A 17,890-nucleotide genomic window follows, 5' to 3' on the forward strand; every position below is an offset into this window, starting at 1 on the left:
CAGCCTGGCCAACAGAGTCCATCTCCTTAAAAAAAAAAAAAGAAATTCATAGGTCTGTGACACACTACTGGTCTTTTTTTTTTTTTTTTTTAATAAAAGAAATGGTGTCTCAATATGTTGTCCAGGCTGTTCTTGAACTCCTGGGATCAAGTAATCCTCCCGCTTTGGCCTCCCAAAGTGTTGGGATTATAGGCATGAGCCACCATACCTGGCCACTACTGGTCTTTATAATAACAGTGACTGTTATTACTGCTGTTATGTGCAAGGCACTATGCACTTAACTCTTATTTTACCTGATCTTTGCAGTAACCTTACAGGTTAGACTCTGTCATCCTTAAGGAGAAGTAACTTGCTCAAAATCATTACGCTAGTAATCGGTAGTATGGGAATTGAGATTTAGACCTGTTTATTTCAGAGCCTATACTTTTTTCCTATTTTGAAAATTTTTAAATTTCAAAAGTACGAAATAGAAAAATAGTATACTTTCTTTATTCCTCCTTTTCTTTCTCTTCTTTTCCTTTCTCCTATATATATTTTTACATATATGCACTATTCCCTGACCGTTTGAGAGTTAATTGCATAAATCATGACACTTTACCTCTAAATACTTTAATTAATACGAATCTTTTTTTTTTTTTTTTAAGACAGTTTTGCTTTGTCACCCAGGCTCAAGTACAGTGGCAGGATCATAGCTGACTATAACCTTGAACTCTTGGGCTCCAGCAGTCCTCCCACCTCAGGCTCCCAAGTAGCTAGGAAGGACTACAGGCACTCATCACCACACCCAGCTAATTTAAATTTAAATTTTGTAGTGATGCGGGGGTCTTGCTGTGTTGCCCAAGCTGGTCTCAAACTCTTGGCCTCAAGAGATCCTCCTCTCTTGGCCTCCTCAAGTGTTGGAATTGAGCCACTGAGCCTGATCAGTGTGCGTCTCTTAAAAACAAGATCATATTCCTAGAAAATTGTAACACCATTATTAAACTCAAGAAATTTAACATTAATGCCAATACTATTATCTTGTATACAGTTCACATTCATATTTCCTCGGTTGTCCCAAGAGTATCCTTTGTATCTCTTTTTTGGGTCAGGGATCCAATTAAGTATCATACATTGCATCTAATCATATCTCTTTATTAATCTTTATTTTAGAGGATTCCCCCAGTCTTTTTCCCTCTGGTATTTTATTATGAAAATTATGAATACACAACAAAGTTAGAAGTACTTAGATTCCACTAATATCTTACTATGTTTTATTACAAATCTGTCTATTTATATCTCTAGTCATCCTTTAATCCATGTTATTTTTTTGATGCTTTGCAAAGTAAGTTGCAAATATTGGTTCATTTCCCCTGAAAAACTTAAGCATTCAAATCATGAACTAAGTTCCAATATTTGTGTGAAATGCACAGATACTAAGTGTAAATTTACTGAGTTTTGGGCAAATGCATATACCTATTAACACATGGAGCATTAATATCACCCCAGAAGATTCCCTCATATCTCTTCTTGACCCCTCCCACTAAAGGCAACCACTGTTTATTTCTGTGAAATATAATATGATGTTCTAGAATTTGATAGTAGAATCATTCCAGTATGCTTTTGTGTAATCTTTCACTTAGCGTAATGTTTTTGAGATTGATCTGTGTTGTATTCCTTTTTATTACAGAGTAGTATTGTAGCGTATCAGTATACCAGTTTCTTCATAGAATTCTTGGTGATTTTTTCACTATTATAAAGAAAGCTGCTGTGAACATTCTTGTACAGGTTGTATAGTGGACACAGGATTTCACGAAATCTTTTGAATAAATAGCTAAGAAAGGAATTGCTAGGTTATAAAGAAACTGCCAAACCTTTTTTCAGAGTAGGCGTACCATTTTAATTCTCACCAGTAGTTTATGAGCATTCTAGTTGTTTTACATTTTTGCTACCATTTGATGTTCTGTTTTACCCCCTTAATTTTAGTCGTTCTGGTTATCATGTAATGATTCTAATTGCATTCCCTGATGACTAATGATGTTTTTCTTATGATTGTTGTCTAATTTTGTATCTTCTGTAAAGTGTTCAAATGTTTTAACCATTTTAAAATTGGATTGTGTGGCTTTTTATTATTGAGACAGGATTTCTTTGTATGTCCTGAATACCAATTGTTTGTCAAATATGTGTTATACAAATATTTTCTTCTAGTGTGTACTTTCCTGTTCATTTTCTTAATGGTGTCTTGAGGTGTACAAGATTTAAGATGCTCTAATTTTCAATTTTTTCCTTTATGGTTCTTATTTTCTGTTTAGGTTTATGGTACATCTTGAATTGATTTTTGTGTATGGCGTGAGTTAGGGAATGAGGTTTATTTCTTCTAAATGGATATCTAGTTATTCTGGCTCAGTTCATTGAAAAGACTTTTTCTCAATGGATTGCTTTGGTGCCTTTGAAAATCAACTGACTGTATAAGTGAGAGTTTATGTCTGGGTTCTCTTTTTTACTTAATTGATCTCTTGTCTTTGTGCCAGTTATAAGTGTCTTGATTATAGTAACTTCATAGCGAATTTTAAAGTCAGGTAGCATCAGTTCTCATTTGTTCTTTTTCAAGATTGTGGTATTCTAGTCTTTCACATTTTCATATAAATTATTGAGCCAATATGTAAATATACTATGTAATTTCCAGTTTTATCTCTGATAGTATTCTTTTTCTTTTCTTTTCTCTTTCTTTTTTCTTTCTTTCTTTCTTTTTTTTTTTTTTTTTTTTGTGACGGAGTCTTACTCTGTTGCCCAGGCTGGAATGCAGTGGTGCGCTCTCAGCCCACTGCGATCTTCACCTCCCAGGTTCAGGCCATTCCTCTGCCTCAGCCCTGAGTAGCTGGGATTACCGCTTGCCACCATGCCCAGCTAATTTTCGTATTTTTAGTATAGATGGGATTTCACCATGTTGGCCAGGCTGGTCTCGAACTCCTGACCTCAAAGTGATCCGCCCACCTTGGCCTCCCAAAGTGCTGGGATTACAGGTGTGAGCCACTGTGCCCAACCTTCTTTTTGTTGTTGTTGTTGTTTTTGAGACAGAGTCTCACCGTGTTGCCCAGGCTGGAGTGCAGTGGTACTGTCTCAGCTCACTGCAACCTCTACCTCCCAGGTTCAAAGGATTCTTGTGCCTCAGCCTTCCAAGTAGCTGGGATTACAGGCATTTGCCACCACGCCCAGCTAATTATTTCTTGAAGGGTATTTTATCTGATAGAACAACTAGAAATAGTTTAGTCATTTTAGTCTTATTCCTGCTGTTTCCCTGATATATCTTTTTCCATTCATTTACCTTTAACTGATCTGTGTTTTTATTTTTAAAGTGTGTCTCCTGTAGACAGCATACCATCATTGGGTCACGATTTTGATCCATTCTGACAATCTCTCATTTTTAATTGGAAAATTTAATTAACATCTAACATAATTATTGAAGTGGTTGGATTTAGGTATGTCTCTCTTTCCCCCAATTTTTCTTTTTTGTCTTTTTGTTGTTGTTATTTAAACATATTGTATAATTTCATTTTAATTTATTTTTCTAAGCAATATCTTTTTTTTTTTTTAAGTGGTTGCTCTAGGAAAAGTGTTTTCACAGCCTACTTAGAATTAATACTATTTCACAAAAAGTGTAACAGCCTTGTAACTGTAAAGGTCCATTTACTCTTTCCTTCTTTCTTTTATGCTATAGTTGTCATGTCTCACACACACACACACACACGTGCACACACATATACATATATTATGAATACCAGAAAACAATGTTATAGATTTTGCTTTAAACAGTCCTATGTATTTATTTTATTTATTTTTGAGACAGGGTCTCACTCTCTCTCTCAGTCTGCACAGTGGCATGATTATGGCTCACTGCAGCCTCAAACTCCTGGGCTCAAGCTATCCTCCCACCTCAGCCTCCTGAGTAGCTGGCACTACAATTAAAAATTAACCACGCCTGGTTAATTTTTGTATTTCTTGAAGAGACAAGGACTTACTGTGTTGCTCAGGATGGTCTCAAACTCCTGGGCCCAAGCAATCCTCCTGTCTCAGCCTGCTCAAGTTCTGGTATTACAGGCCTAAGCCACCATCCCTGGTCATTCCTGTGTATTTCAAAGAAATCAAGAGCATAATAGTCTTTCATATTTACTAGGTATTTACCATTTCCTCATGGTGATGTGAGTGTCCATATAGTGTGTTCTTCCTTCAGCTTGGAGAATTGCCTTAGCATTTCTTGTAGTATAGGTTTACTGGTAACAAACTTCCTTAGGATTTTTATTATTTGAAAATGTCTTGATTTATTCTTGAATGATATTTTCACTGTAGAATTTTGAGTTGTCTCCCTCCTTCCCTTCCTTCTTCTTTCTTCCCTCTCCTCCCACCTCCTCTCCTCCTCTCTGTCCCCTCCCCTCCTCCTCCCTCTCTCCTCCTCTTTCCTTCTCCCTCTTCCCCTCTTCTCTCTTTTCTTCCTTTCCACTTTCCTTTTTATTTTCCTCACTTTAAAGATTTTGTTTCACCCTCATCTGTCCTCCATAATTTCTGATAAGAAATCTTTGGAAACAAGTCACATTTCCCAGTGTCTTTGAATGTTATTTGGATTATATTCTGGACATTGTGAATGTTATATTGCATTCTAGAGTCTGTTTTATTCTTCTGAAGAGTATTTTTGTTTGCTTGCTGGCTTTATCAGACAGTTAACTGGATTGCATTTAAACTGTGAACCTTTGTTTGGGGAGGCAGTTTGGATCTCTCAGTTTGGTTCTTTCATCTTTAACTAGAATCCGTCTAGTGCGTGAATGGTTCTCAGATCAGCCAGAGGCTTGAGCAGGGTGCTTCATAGGTACGTGGTATACTTTATATTGCATCAGATTGGGAGGTAGATACTATCTGGTTATCTTTCTTTTTTATGAGTTTAAGATTGTTCTGTGGGGTCAGCTTGATCCATCCATTAGAAAGCTCCCTATCAGCATTTACCTACTGTTCATCTATGCTCATTGCCTACATTCCTTATTTTATTAGAGATGTCTCTTGATATTTAAACAGTTGTTTTAAATTATAAAAGTGGTCCGTGCTCGTTGAAAACAATCAGGCAATATAGAAAAGTATAAAGAAGAAAACTATACCCAATTTCTGCTCCTCCAAATTATGGTTAATATTTCAGTATACTCTATTTTCTTTCAGTCTTTATTTTGAATCCTTATGTAGTACTTCATCTTGTTTTTGAACATTGGGCTAAGTTGTTCATTGTTATAAATAATGCTTTGAGTTACCTTTGTTTATACAGTTTCATTTAAATTCAGATTTTTTTAGAGTAGATTTTTAAACTTTAATTCGTGGGTCAGAAGATATGAATTACTTTTAAGTTCTACATATATATTATCAAATTGCTTAAATAAAAATTTCAGCTGTTAAAAAGATTAAGTCATAAATATTATAGACAAGTAGTAGTAGGAAGTAGATCAGTGAAAGTGCACCTCTTAAGAAAGCAGGCTTATCTCTAAGCTTTAAAGAAAATTGCTACGATTTGAGTAGGGATGGGGCCCTCTGTGGCTTTTTTTGCAGCAAAGAAGGCAGTTTGGCATTGCAGTACTATCTTTGGACTCTAATAGCCTTTGAATCCTATCCCAGAGCAGGTATTTATAGGCTTGAAGCCCCTAAGCCTTTGTTTGCTCATCTGTAAATGGACCCAGCAATGCTTATTTTTTTAAGCTTGTAAAGATTTCTATTTAGGAACTATCAGCATAATCACATAAGATGTTTGAGTTAGCAGCTATGTCTATTAGAGTGTTTATCAAGTCTAGTACCTGAAAGAACAACAAGAATTTGTTTATTGAATGGAATGAGGCAGATAGGGCCTTTCTGTTTCAAGAGTTATTTCAGATTGGGCTCTAAAAACATTTTAATCTAAGTTATAAAAATATTCTGTCACTCTTAAAACCAAGAAAATATTCTATCAAACTTATAAGAAATGACTTTGCCAAATTGATTGATTACATTTATACTGAGTGTCAATTTTATGCCCAGAATGTGAAATATTGAAGTGATTAAGAGACAGTCTGCTGGGGGAGATAAACAGGTAAAGCAATAATTAATATATCATGTGAGAGATGCTATGATAGATAAACACACAGAGTCCTGTGTGAGTATAGAGATTGGGGCCTTACTGGGGCAGGGAAGGCTTCCTGGGTACTGCCGTTGGTAGTGCTGGACCCAGATTATTCATCGAGCAGTGTGGAAGATTGAATGGAGGATTGAGACTAAAAGCAGAGAGACAGACAATAAAGCAGTGTTAGTTGAAGTAGACAGACTTGAAGATCTTTTGGTGAGATAAACAAACCTTGTGACTGGTCAAGATGAGAGAAGGCAACCTTAACTCAGGCTTCTGGCTAAGCCAGTTGTAGGATACTCAACTTAGAAAGCCCTTCTGAGTAATTCAGAAGATAACTGTGTTGTGTTTAACTGTATTATTTGTACTTCTTTACTGACAACCCAGCCGGTATTTACTTAGCAGCAGCTATAACCCAGATACTGTTCTACAAGCTGAGGGTAGAGTACTAAACACAAGAGAAGTCAGTGTTCTCATAAAGCTTACCTTTTTGTGAGAGAAATAGATAATACATACAATTTAAGAAAAACAAGGCAAGAAGAGGAGATGGAGCATGACTAGAACAGAGGGAAAAGGGAGCTGTATTAAAGGGAAAGATCAAGGGAGACTTCTTGAGGTGATACTTGAATAGAGTCATTCTGGGTCAGGGAATATAAAGGTTCTAAAGCAAGAGTGTGTTTGGCATGTTTCTTAATGCTGCAGGAAAGACATATTGACTGAGAGTGAGCGACCGGGGAAAGGAGAGAAGAAATAAACAGTGGTCAGATCATGTGAGGTAACGTTTCTGTACTTCATTCTAAATATTATGAAAAGCCATAGTGGGACTGAGAATGAGGGAATGATGTAATCTAACTCTGGCTACTATGTGGAAAATAGTCTATAGAGGGACAGGGGCAAAAATGGAATTGAGGCTAAGCAGGAATGGAGGGGGCTGTTGCATTATTCCAGGCAAGATCTGTTGTTTGCTTTGACCATAGATATAGCTGTGAGGTAAATAAGTTGTCAGATTTGGGAACATTTTGAAGGTTGAACCTACAGGATTTGTTGGAGTGTGAGAGAAAGAGAAAGACTAAAGTGAAATCAAGGTTTTGCCCCAGGCAACTGGGTTAATGATGACTTCATTTTTTGAGAGCAAGAACACTGGGGCAGGAGCAGGTTTGGAGGAAGAAACTAAGAATTTAGTTTTGTAAATAATTTTAAGATGTCCGGTGAATAACCAAACGAAGATGTTGAGCACACACAGTAGGATATACAAGTCTAGAAATAACCTATGGGAAATATTACTGCATGTTTGTATGCTGATGGAATGATCTAAAAAAGAGGGAAAAATTGATGTTTCAGGAGAGATAATGGCAGGTGGGGAAACCTTAATTAAGCAAGAGACATTTGGATTCAGGGTCAAGTGGAAAAGTTAGCCTTAGATATCTGTGGGCAATTCATTCTGTGCAATAGGAGGGAAGGCAGAGGAGATGGGTATATTTGCAGGTAGACTGTTACTTTTGGTGGTGAAACAGTGTAGAAGGTATCTCAAGTACTAGTTTTTTTCTCATCAAAAATGTCTGGAAGGTTGGTTTAACATTAGAAAATCAGTTAATATGATACACTGTATCATAGAACAAAGGACAAAACCACACGATACCTACATGGACACAGAAAAAGCATTTGACAAAATTCAATACTCCTTCATGACAGTAAAATACTCAACAAACTAGAAGTAGACGGGAGCTTCCTAGCCTGATAGGGGGCATCTGTGAAAAACTCATAGCTAATATCATACTTAATAGTGAAAAACTGAAAGCTTTCCCCCAAATCAGAAACAAGACAAGGGTGTTCATTCTTACCACTCCCATTCAACATGGTAAAGGAGGTTCTAGCCAGGACAGTTAGGAACAAAATGAAATAAAAACCATTCAGGTTGGAAAGGAAGAAGTAAACTACTGTGTTAGATGAAATTTTTTATTTAGAAAATCCTAGAGAATTCATTGAAATAAAACAAGCCTTTAGAACTAATAAATGAATTCAGCAAGTTTGCAGGATACAAGGTCAATATAGAAAATCAGTTGTATTTTTGTACATTATCAGTGAACAATCTGAAAATGAATTTAAGAAAAGTTACATTTAATAAAGTATCAAAAATAATAAAATACTTAGGAATACATTTGACAAAAGAAATGAAAAACTTCTCTGAGAACTATAAAACATTGCTGAAAGAAATTAAATGCAATCATACTTCATGTTCATGGTTTAGAATACTTAATCTTGTTAAGATGGCAGTATTCACCAAGTTGATCTACAGATTTCAAATCCCTTTCAAAATGCCAGCTAACTTTTTTGTATAAATTGACAAATTGGTCCCAAAATTCATACCAAAATACAAGGGACACAGAATAGAACAGTCTTGAAAAAGAATGAAGCTAAGGGTTTATACTTTGCAATTTTATGACTTACTAATTAAGACAGTGTGATTCTGGCATAAAGGTAGTCATTATAATTCAGTGGAATAGAATCGAGGGTCCAGAAGTAAAACCATACATTTGTGGGCAATTGATTTTTGAGAAGGATGTCAAGACAATTTAGTGGGGAAAACAATCCAGTCTTTTCAATATGTAGTGCTGGGACAACTGAATATCCACATGCAAAACAATGAATTTGGACCACTTCTTTATATTACATATGAAAATAGATCAAAGACCTAAATGTAAGTCGTAAAGGTTTTATAGGCAGCTGTAGTGGTACACGCTGGTAAGTTTAAGTCCCATCTACTCGGGAGGCTGAGGCAGGAGAATCGTTTGAGTCCACCCTGGGCAACGTAGTTGAGACCTTGTCTCAGCGCGTCAGGGGAAGTGTCTTAGGGGTAAAACTTCACAACCTTAGGTTTGGCAATGGATTCCTAGATATAATACCACAAGCACAAGCAACAAAGGAAAAAGATAAATTGGACTTTATCAAAATTTAAAACCTCTGTGCATTGAAGGATACTATCAAGAAAGTGAAAAGACAACCTACAGAATAGGAGAAATACTTGCAAATCATATGTATGTTAAGGGTTTAGTATCCAGAATATATAAAGAACTGTCTGTCACCCAGGCTGGAGTGCAGTGGTACAATCTTGGCTCACTGCAACCTCTGCCTCCCTAGCCCAAGTGATCCTCCCACCTCAGCCTCCCAAGTAGCTGGGACTATAGGCACGTGCCACCACACCCAGCTAATTTTGTATTTTTTGTAGACATGGGGTTTCACCATGTTGCCCCCTGGTCTTGAACACCTAGGCTCAAGTGATCCACCTGCCATGACCTTCCAAGGTGCTGGGATTACAGGTGTGAGCCACCACGCCCACTCTGTAAAGAAAGCTTACCACTCAACAACAAAAAGACAAACAGCCCAATTAAAACATGGGTGAAGGACTTGAATAGACATTTGTCCAAAGAAGATAACAAATAGCCAACAAGCACATAAAAAGATATTCAACATCATTAGTCGTCAGGAAATGCAAGTCAAAACCATAATGAGATACCACTTCATACCCACTAAGATCACTGTTTAAAAAAAATAAAAAAAGAAGGAAAATATGCATTGAAGAGAATGTGGAGAAATTGGAACCCTAAAATGTTGGTGGGCACATAAAATGTTGTGGCCACTGTGGAAAGAGAGGAATGAAGTACATCCATGCTGCAACATGCATGCGCCTTGAAAACATATGTTAAGTGAAAGAAGTCAGGCATGAAAGCCTGCATACTGTCTGATTCCATTTGTGGCATGCCGAGAACTGGCAAATCCATGGAGACACAAAGCAGATTAGTGGGTGCCTAGGGCGGGGAGTTTGGGAGAAACTGGAGAATGACTGCTAATCAGAACAGGTTTCCGTTTGGGGTGATGAAAATGTGCTAAAATTGATTCTGGTGATGTTGTACAAGTCTTTGAATATACCAAAAATCATTGAATCATAGACTTTAAATGGGTGGATTATGTGATACATGAATGTATCTCAATAAAATTATATTTAAATAAAAAAGAATGGTAATACAGGAATCAGAATGGATATTAGAGGTTTGAGAATAGCAGAGAAGATGTGAAATAGTATCTGGGAGGGTGGAAGAATGAACCAACTAGGAAAATATATTAGGATTGCCAGGAAGTACTAAGAGACAACTTAAGATTTTGATCTTAAATAAAAAGTGAGCCCAGTTAGCACTGTTACATATGTTTTTGTTCCTGTCACATTCAGTAGATAGGACATATAATAAGTAGAGGGCTATATTTAACCAAAGTTGGATTTTGCAAGGAAGTACAGTAGAAAGAAATTGAGAGAATATTCAAGGGAATTGTTAATATGATACCTATGCACACTAAGGTAAGAAGGAATGCAAGGATATGACAGGGTAATAGACAGTGAAAAAATGATAGTAGTGTAGGATCAGATGTCCTAGTGGGGCTGCAGGGTGATTGGCATAAGAACATTACAGAGGATGAGTTGGACAAGTTAGGTGATGGTGATCAGAGAATGGACACCTGAAATTGAACTTGTCGTTAATGATAGGCTCAGCTAGAGTTCTTCATTGGAACCATAGGAGTAGGAATATGAGGCCGGGTATGGTGGTTCACGCCTATAATCCCAGCACTTTGGGAGGCTGAGGCAGGTGGGTCACCTGAGGTCTGGAGTTCGAGACCAGCCTGACGAACATGGAGAAACCCCGTCTCTACTAAAAATACAAAAAAAAAAAAAAAAAATTAGCCGGGCATGGTGGCACACGCCTATAATCCCAACTACTTGGGAGAATGAGGTGAGGGAAACACTTGAACCTGGAAGGCAGAGGTTGTGGTGAGCGGAGAGCTTGCCGTTGTACACTAGCCTGGGCAGTAAAAGCAAAACTCGTCTCAAAAAAAAAAAAAAGTCAGAAGATGAATTGACTGCTTACTTCTCCCTATGTAAGTGTGATACATAGCTGGTACCATTTTAGATGCAAGGGACAGAAATTGATTCATAACATTTGGTGGATGCCTTAGGGCATTAGGCTTACTCCTTTCTTGGAACCCCACTGGAGAAAGGCTGGGATGGTAGGAGCCATAGGATTTAATAAACAAGAGGTCAGGGAACTGAGAGGCCAGAGTACTAGATGGATCATATCTTGGGTTGAACTTACAAAAACTGCAGCTTCATATGGTTCAGTTCTAATATGTAGATATTGAAATCACCAAGAATGGTGGCAAGAGTGGTAAAGATAAAGACAGTAAGTGATAAAACTTTCACTCAGTGGGTGGGGCACAGTGGCTTACGCCTGTAATCCCAGCACTTTGGAGGCTGAGGCAGGCGTATCATGAGGTCAGGAGTTTGAGGCCAGCCTGACCAACATGGTGAAATCCCATCTCTACTAAAAATACAAAAATTAGCTGGGCGTGGTGGCAGGTGCCTGTAATCCCAGCTACTTGGGAGGCTGAGGCAGGAGAATTGCTTGAACCCAGGAGGCGGAGGTTGCAGTGAGTCAAGATCACACCATTGCACTCCAGCCTGGGCTGCAGAGCGAGATTCTGTCTCAACAACAACAACAACAAAAACTTTCACTCAGTGCCCAGGCATTGCTGTGGGGAAGGAGTGACTAGGATGATAGTAGATTACTACCTTAGGTTGAAGTAGGGGAGTGGTACAATAGTTTGTGCTTCAAACTGGATTTTTCCAATAATCTGGAAGCAGTGATGGAAGGATACTCGCCCCAGGTCTGGTAGTATTGTGGTCTATAGAAGAAGAAACATTTGGGAGGCCGAGGCGGGTGGATCACGAGGTCAAGAGATCAAGACCATCCTGGTCAACACGGTGAAACCCCGTCTCTACTAAAAATACAAAAAATTAGCTGGGCACGGTGGCGCGTGCCTGTAATCCCAGCTACTCAGGAGGCTGAGGCAGGAGAATTGCCTGAACCCAGGAAGCAGAGGTTGCAGTGAGCCGAGATCGCGCCATTGCACTCCAGCCTGGGTAACAAGAGCGAAACTCCGTCTCAAAAAAAAAAAAAAAAAAAAAAAGAAGAAACATTTAATACTTGAGAAAGTACAATGAGAAGCAGTATCCTCATGAAAGCCTTCTTTCAGTTAGAGCGAGAGGAGGGAACTTTCACAGGAGGTTGAGAACAGGGATTTTGCTGATCACTGACACAAATTCTAGAGGGCAAAGTTACTAATATTTCGAGGGTGGGCATGGGAGATTGAGTTGGATTAGAAAAGTCCCCCAGATGACAGAGTCATATGTGGATGAGAATCCAGGTGAAGAGGTGTGCCAGAGGAGGCTTAGATTTCTTTTGGTACCCAAGATAAAGAGAATTAAGGCATAATAAGATTGGTCCTGGTTATCTCTTGAAGGAACAGCACTAATCCAGTGGGACCTTGTGCAATGATAGAAATGTTGTATATTTGTGCCACCAAATATGGTAGCCACATGTGGCAATTGAGTGTTTGAAATGTGGCTCATGGGACTAAGGAATTCAATTTTTTAATTATTATTTTTTGAGATGGAGTTTTGCTCTTGTTGCCCAGACTGGAGTGCAGTGACGCAATCTCGGCTTGCTACAACCTACAACCTCCACCTTCCAGGTTCAAGTGATTCTGCCTCAGCCTCCCAAGTAGCTGAGATTACAGGCATGCGCCACCACACACAGCTAATTTTGTATTTTTAGTAGAGACAACAGTTCACCATGTTGGCCATGCTGGCCTTGAACCCCTGACTTCAGTTGATCCACCTGCCTTAGCCTCCCAAAATGCTGAGATTACAAGCGTGAGCCACTGTGCCTGGCCCAATTTTAAATTATATTTAATTCTAATGAAGATTTAAATTTAAATAGCCACGTGAGTCATAGATAATTTGTTCTTTTTTTTTTTTTTTTTGACAGAGTCTCACTGTCGCCCAGGCTGGAGTGCAGGTGGTGCAGTCTCCACTCACTGCAACCTCTGCCTCCCAGGTTCAAGCAGTTCTCCTGTCTCAGCCTCTCGAGTAGCTGGGATTACAGGCACTCACCACCATGCCCAGCTAAATTTTCTATTTTCAGTAGAGACAGGGTTTTGTCCTATTGGCTAGGCTTGTCTCGAACTCCTGACCTCAAGTGATCCACCTGCCTTGGCCTCCCAAAATACTGGGATTACAGGCGTGAGCCACCACACCTAGCCAATAACTTGTTATAATAATAACCTTTGCTTGAGGCTAGTCTCTGAGGTCATTGGTTCTAGGGAGGCAGATGGCATGGCTGCCTCACTGTGTGCAGGTAGAGCTCACCTTCCCTTGTTTTCCTTATACCCCACTGAAGAAGTGTCAGGCTGAAAGAGGGGTGGTCTTAGCAGGAAGAGACACAACTCTGAGTTCCCATTATTTTCTTCTGAGGTGGTTTTGAGGTTGAGGGAAACAAACAGAGAAGACTTTAACTACACTTGCCATTCTGTCAAAACTCCCTTCTTTGTATATATAATTTCCACTGTCCTCAAGGAACTATTATCTTTACTATTTACAGTACTAGGCCATATGTTTTTTATTTTTTATAGCTTGTCTTCTTTGAATTTTGGAAACAAATGTGTTGATGTTTATATAGTATTGATAATTGTTTATAATGCCTAGGCTATTTACTTGTCCATTTTGTTTGTAAAATTTAGTATGGAAACCGCTCAAGACTAAGATCTAGCCCAAATTCTAGGCTGGCTAGTGGTCACTGGTTCCATGGATGAGTTTATGTCTTTAGATAAGGCTAAGAAATAAATCTGGAAGAAGAAAAATGAAAATTATATAAACACTTAGTAAATAAATGAAACTAATGTTTACTGAGTGCTTTCTGTGGGCTGGATGTTCTTAACAGTATTTGATATGATTGTTACCAAAACTCATTAGGTTAAATCCAGTTATCTCATTCAACAGGTAAGGAAATTGTTACTCAGTTTAGGGAACTTGTCTAAGGCCACACAGCTAGTAGAGGTCCAACTTAGACACCTCCTGTCCAACTCTAAAGCCAGTGAGTGCCCTTTACTACAAGGCTGTACTGATTATTTGTATCTTAACAGTGCCAAGCCACATTTTTAAGTGCAGCCCCTTAGAGCATTTCACATACAATGGAATGTAAGCAGCTGAGGTAGTGGTCGTATGTTTATTGTCATCTCTCTCAGCTTTCAGTGATACCTGTCCTCTTCTGCCTTTCCCTGATAGTTGTACTCAGATACCATTGTTCTCTTTTGAAATCTGTGGCTGCTGTTGTCAGCAGTTTGGTTTTTGAATATATGTTTCCCAGTGAATTCTCTTCCTGAAGCTAGTTTAAATAGCCATCTCAACCCTCAGAAACCATAAGTGCTCCTTCAGAGCAACCTACACTTCTCTGCTCTTTTGTAGGGGTAGTAGGTTTCAAAGGAAAAACAGTGGCAAGCCCCAGTCCAGTCTGTTGTGATCATAACATTTAATAAAATTACCATATAGTCCCAACTATAAAGTTTCTCCCCTCAGATTGTCTTCTACCTGCCCACTCATTTACTGCTGAACCACCTCTTCTCTTCCTATTCTTTAGCTTCTTATCTTCCAGGAGAGGCAGCCTGCTCTTGTAGAATAACATATGCTTCTGTAAAGTCAGATTTGTATTGCATTTCTTGTGCAATTTTTTTTTTTGGCTTTGTGACCTTGATCAGGTTACTTAATATTTCATTTACTATAAAATAGAAATAATGATATATTCTTCATAGCATTGTTGTAAAGATAGAAATTCTGTTTTTAAAGTCTCTGGCACAAAGTAGGTCCTCATGAAACAAGAGCTCTTTTTTCCTCTAGAATCTATTGATACAGTTTGATTCAGCAAATATTTATTAGCATTTAATCTGTACTAGACTCTGCTGAGGATGCTGAAGAGAAAAAAATGAAACAAAATAAAACCCAGAGTCTCTGAATTCAGAAAGTTGCATGATGTGGAAGGGAGACTGACATAAATGAATAGAAACAGAAATGTGCTAAATACAATAGTGGTATATATACAGTGCTAGCATCAATTCTTTTTCCAACCCTCTCTGTGGAGTGGTTTCCAAGTATTTCTTTTGGAAAAATACATGGTAGTCAAGATGGGGGACATACAGAGAAAGGAAAATAAAAAATACGACTCCTAAAGAATTTTGTAATCTTCGAGGTGCCAGCCTTTTAAGGATTTCAGCAAGGCATTTGATAAAATCTCTCATGAAGTGCTTGTATGTAAGATAGAGAAGTATGGGCTGGTTGATAGAATTGGAGGTGGATTTGAAGCTGGTTCTGTCCTTGATGTTTTTTCTCCTGGAGTACTTTAATTTTACTTATAAAATCTCTGGGTTGGAAGGAACCTTAGCTCATTTAATCTGTGCCTGACTATATATAATCTGATTCCCCCCCTTCTAATTTTTAATTTGACTTACAGGAAAGTATACAGTGGAAAGTATGCCTTCTTCCTCTTCCAGTCTTCAAGTATCCCTGTCATCCTCCCCAGAGGCAAACAGTATTATTAATTGCTTGTGTGTATTATCTTGTTTTATTGTACATATCTCTTTACATGTTGCGTTGTAGTTATTTGAATGTGTATGCTGTCTCCATTAGTAAACCGTACTCTCCTTAAGAGCAAGGACATTGCCTCATAATTTCCCATATCTCCCCATTACTTGCACATTGAAGATTGTCTATAAATGTTTGCCTGGTTAATTATTTATTAATTATTTAAAGGAAAGTTGGACCAGGGAGAAGACAGGTTTCTCTGGTTAACATGCCACAGTTTTGTCCTTGACCATATCCTTTATAACCATTTTTCCCTAGTGACTTGGTTGAAGATGTAGAAAGCATGGTTGTCATATATGCAGATGACACACAGCTGAGAAAGATAGCTAATAATATCAGGTGACAGAGTCAAGACTGCAGATGATCTCAATAGACAGGAATATTCAGCTGAAAAGATCAGGGACAAATATAAAATCCTGTGTCTAAGGAGAGAAAAAAATACCCAGTAACTTAGTTAACCCAAGTACAGAATTAAGAGACTTGTCTTGGTAACATTGTATTGTAGTGTAGTGTACTGTAGATTTTTTTTTTTTTTTTTTGAGTTGCTCTAGCTCTGTCACCTAGGCTGGAGTGCAGTGGTGCAATCTCAGCTCATGGAAGCCTCAACCCTCCCCCCTGGCTCAAGCAATCCTCCCTCCTCAGCCTCCTGAGTAGCTGGGACTACAGGCATGCACCCCCATGTCACCTATTATATTTTTTGTGTAGAGTTTGGGGTTTTACCCTATTGCCCAGGCTGGTCTGGAACTCCTGGTCTCATGTGATCTGCCCACCTCAGCCTCCTTAAAGTGTTGGGATTACAGGCATGAGCCACTACGCACAGTTATAACATTTTATTTGAAGATAATTTGGGAAGGTAGGGGATGGATCTTAATTTCCTTTAAGTTCAATTTAAGCCAGTAGTATACCAGGATTGTCAATAAAGCAAATACAACCTTGACTGAATCAGTAGCATATGAGTCCACATGGGGTAGCCCGTGGTTCTTCTGTTCTCTTTACTAGTTGGATTGTTTGTTGAATATTGGGTTCTGTTTGGGGTGCTACGCATATTAAGGAAAACTGACAAATTGGATTGTATAATATCTAAAAGAGGTTAATTAGGAAGGTAAAACGTACGTATAGGAATCAGATCTAGATTCCATCCTGGGTTTTACTATTTAGTAGTTTTGATAGCGAGATGAAGTCCATTCTTCTCAGTTTATTTCCATACCATTAAAATGGGGGAAAAGTAATACCAATCTTGGAGGGTCATCATAACGATTAGAGGAAACCTAGGCACTCAAAGGTTTGGTAATCCAAAGCTTAATAGAATAGCTTTAGTAACTAGGTTCAGTTCTTCCTTTGATGATGGTTGCATTTTAGTGGGCCAGAAAACTGAGTAAATTCAGGATTTTATAATGCAGCTTGTTGAGTGTTCAAAGAGCTGACCTCTGGAAAGGTGGGTAAATGTATTCATATGGTCCCCAGTAAATGCAGATTGAGCCAGATTGCAAATGGAATGGGTTTCCCTAGGAGGAGGTGAATTTCCCTCATTGAAAAGATACAGTCAAGTTAGCCGGGCGCGGTGGCTCATGCCTGCAATCCAGCACTTCGGGAGGCCAAGGTGGGTGGATCACCTGAGGTCAGGAGTTTGAGATCAGCCTGGCCAACATGGTGAAACCCCATCTCTACTAAAAATACAAAAAATTAGCTGGGTGTGGTGGCGGGTGCCTATAATCCCAGCTACTTGGGAGGCTGAGGCAGGAGAATCTTTTGAACTTGGGAGGCAGAGGTTGCGGTGAGCCAAGATTGCACCATTGTACTCTAGTCTGAGTAACTAGAGTGAGACTCGATCTCAAAAAAAAAAAAAAAAAAAGATACAGTCAAGACCATATGATTACTTGTCAGAGATGTTTATAGAAGGCATTTTTGTATGAGTAGGAGGTTGATCTAAGAAGGTTAGGCAAGTGGGGGCCAGCCATGGGCCAAATCTAGCCAGCTCCTGTTACTGTAGATAAAGTTTTATTGGAACGTACCCATTTGTTTATGTGTAGTATGTGACTGTTTTCCTGCTACAGTGCAGAGTTGAGTAGTTGTGACAGAGACTATATGGCCTGCCAAGCCTAAAATATTTACTCTCTGTTCCCACAGATAAAGTTTGCTGACCCCTGGACTAGATAAATGCTTCACAACCTAAGTTACTCGTAACCTTTCTAAATTACCTGTTGTGGGGTTTTCAGGTGTTAGGAGGAAAGAACGCAGAGTTTTAGGTGAAATTGTCATAGTTTTTC

General features: G+C 38.6%; 1 protein-coding gene across 2 annotated transcripts in view; it reads left to right on the top strand.

Annotated features, from left to right (window-relative positions):
* UIMC1 (ubiquitin interaction motif containing 1) overlaps positions 1-17,890 on the top strand; it is a 122,919-nt gene that overhangs the window by 98,243 nt on the left and 6,786 nt on the right. The gene's annotated exons all lie outside the window — the stretch shown is intronic.

Source organism: Aotus nancymaae, unplaced genomic scaffold (assembly GCF_030222135.1).
Source record: "Aotus nancymaae isolate 86718 unplaced genomic scaffold, 86718_ANA_hifiasm-v0.15.2.pri h1tg000015l_1, whole genome shotgun sequence".
Classification (NCBI taxonomy): domain Eukaryota; kingdom Metazoa; phylum Chordata; class Mammalia; order Primates; family Aotidae; genus Aotus; species Aotus nancymaae.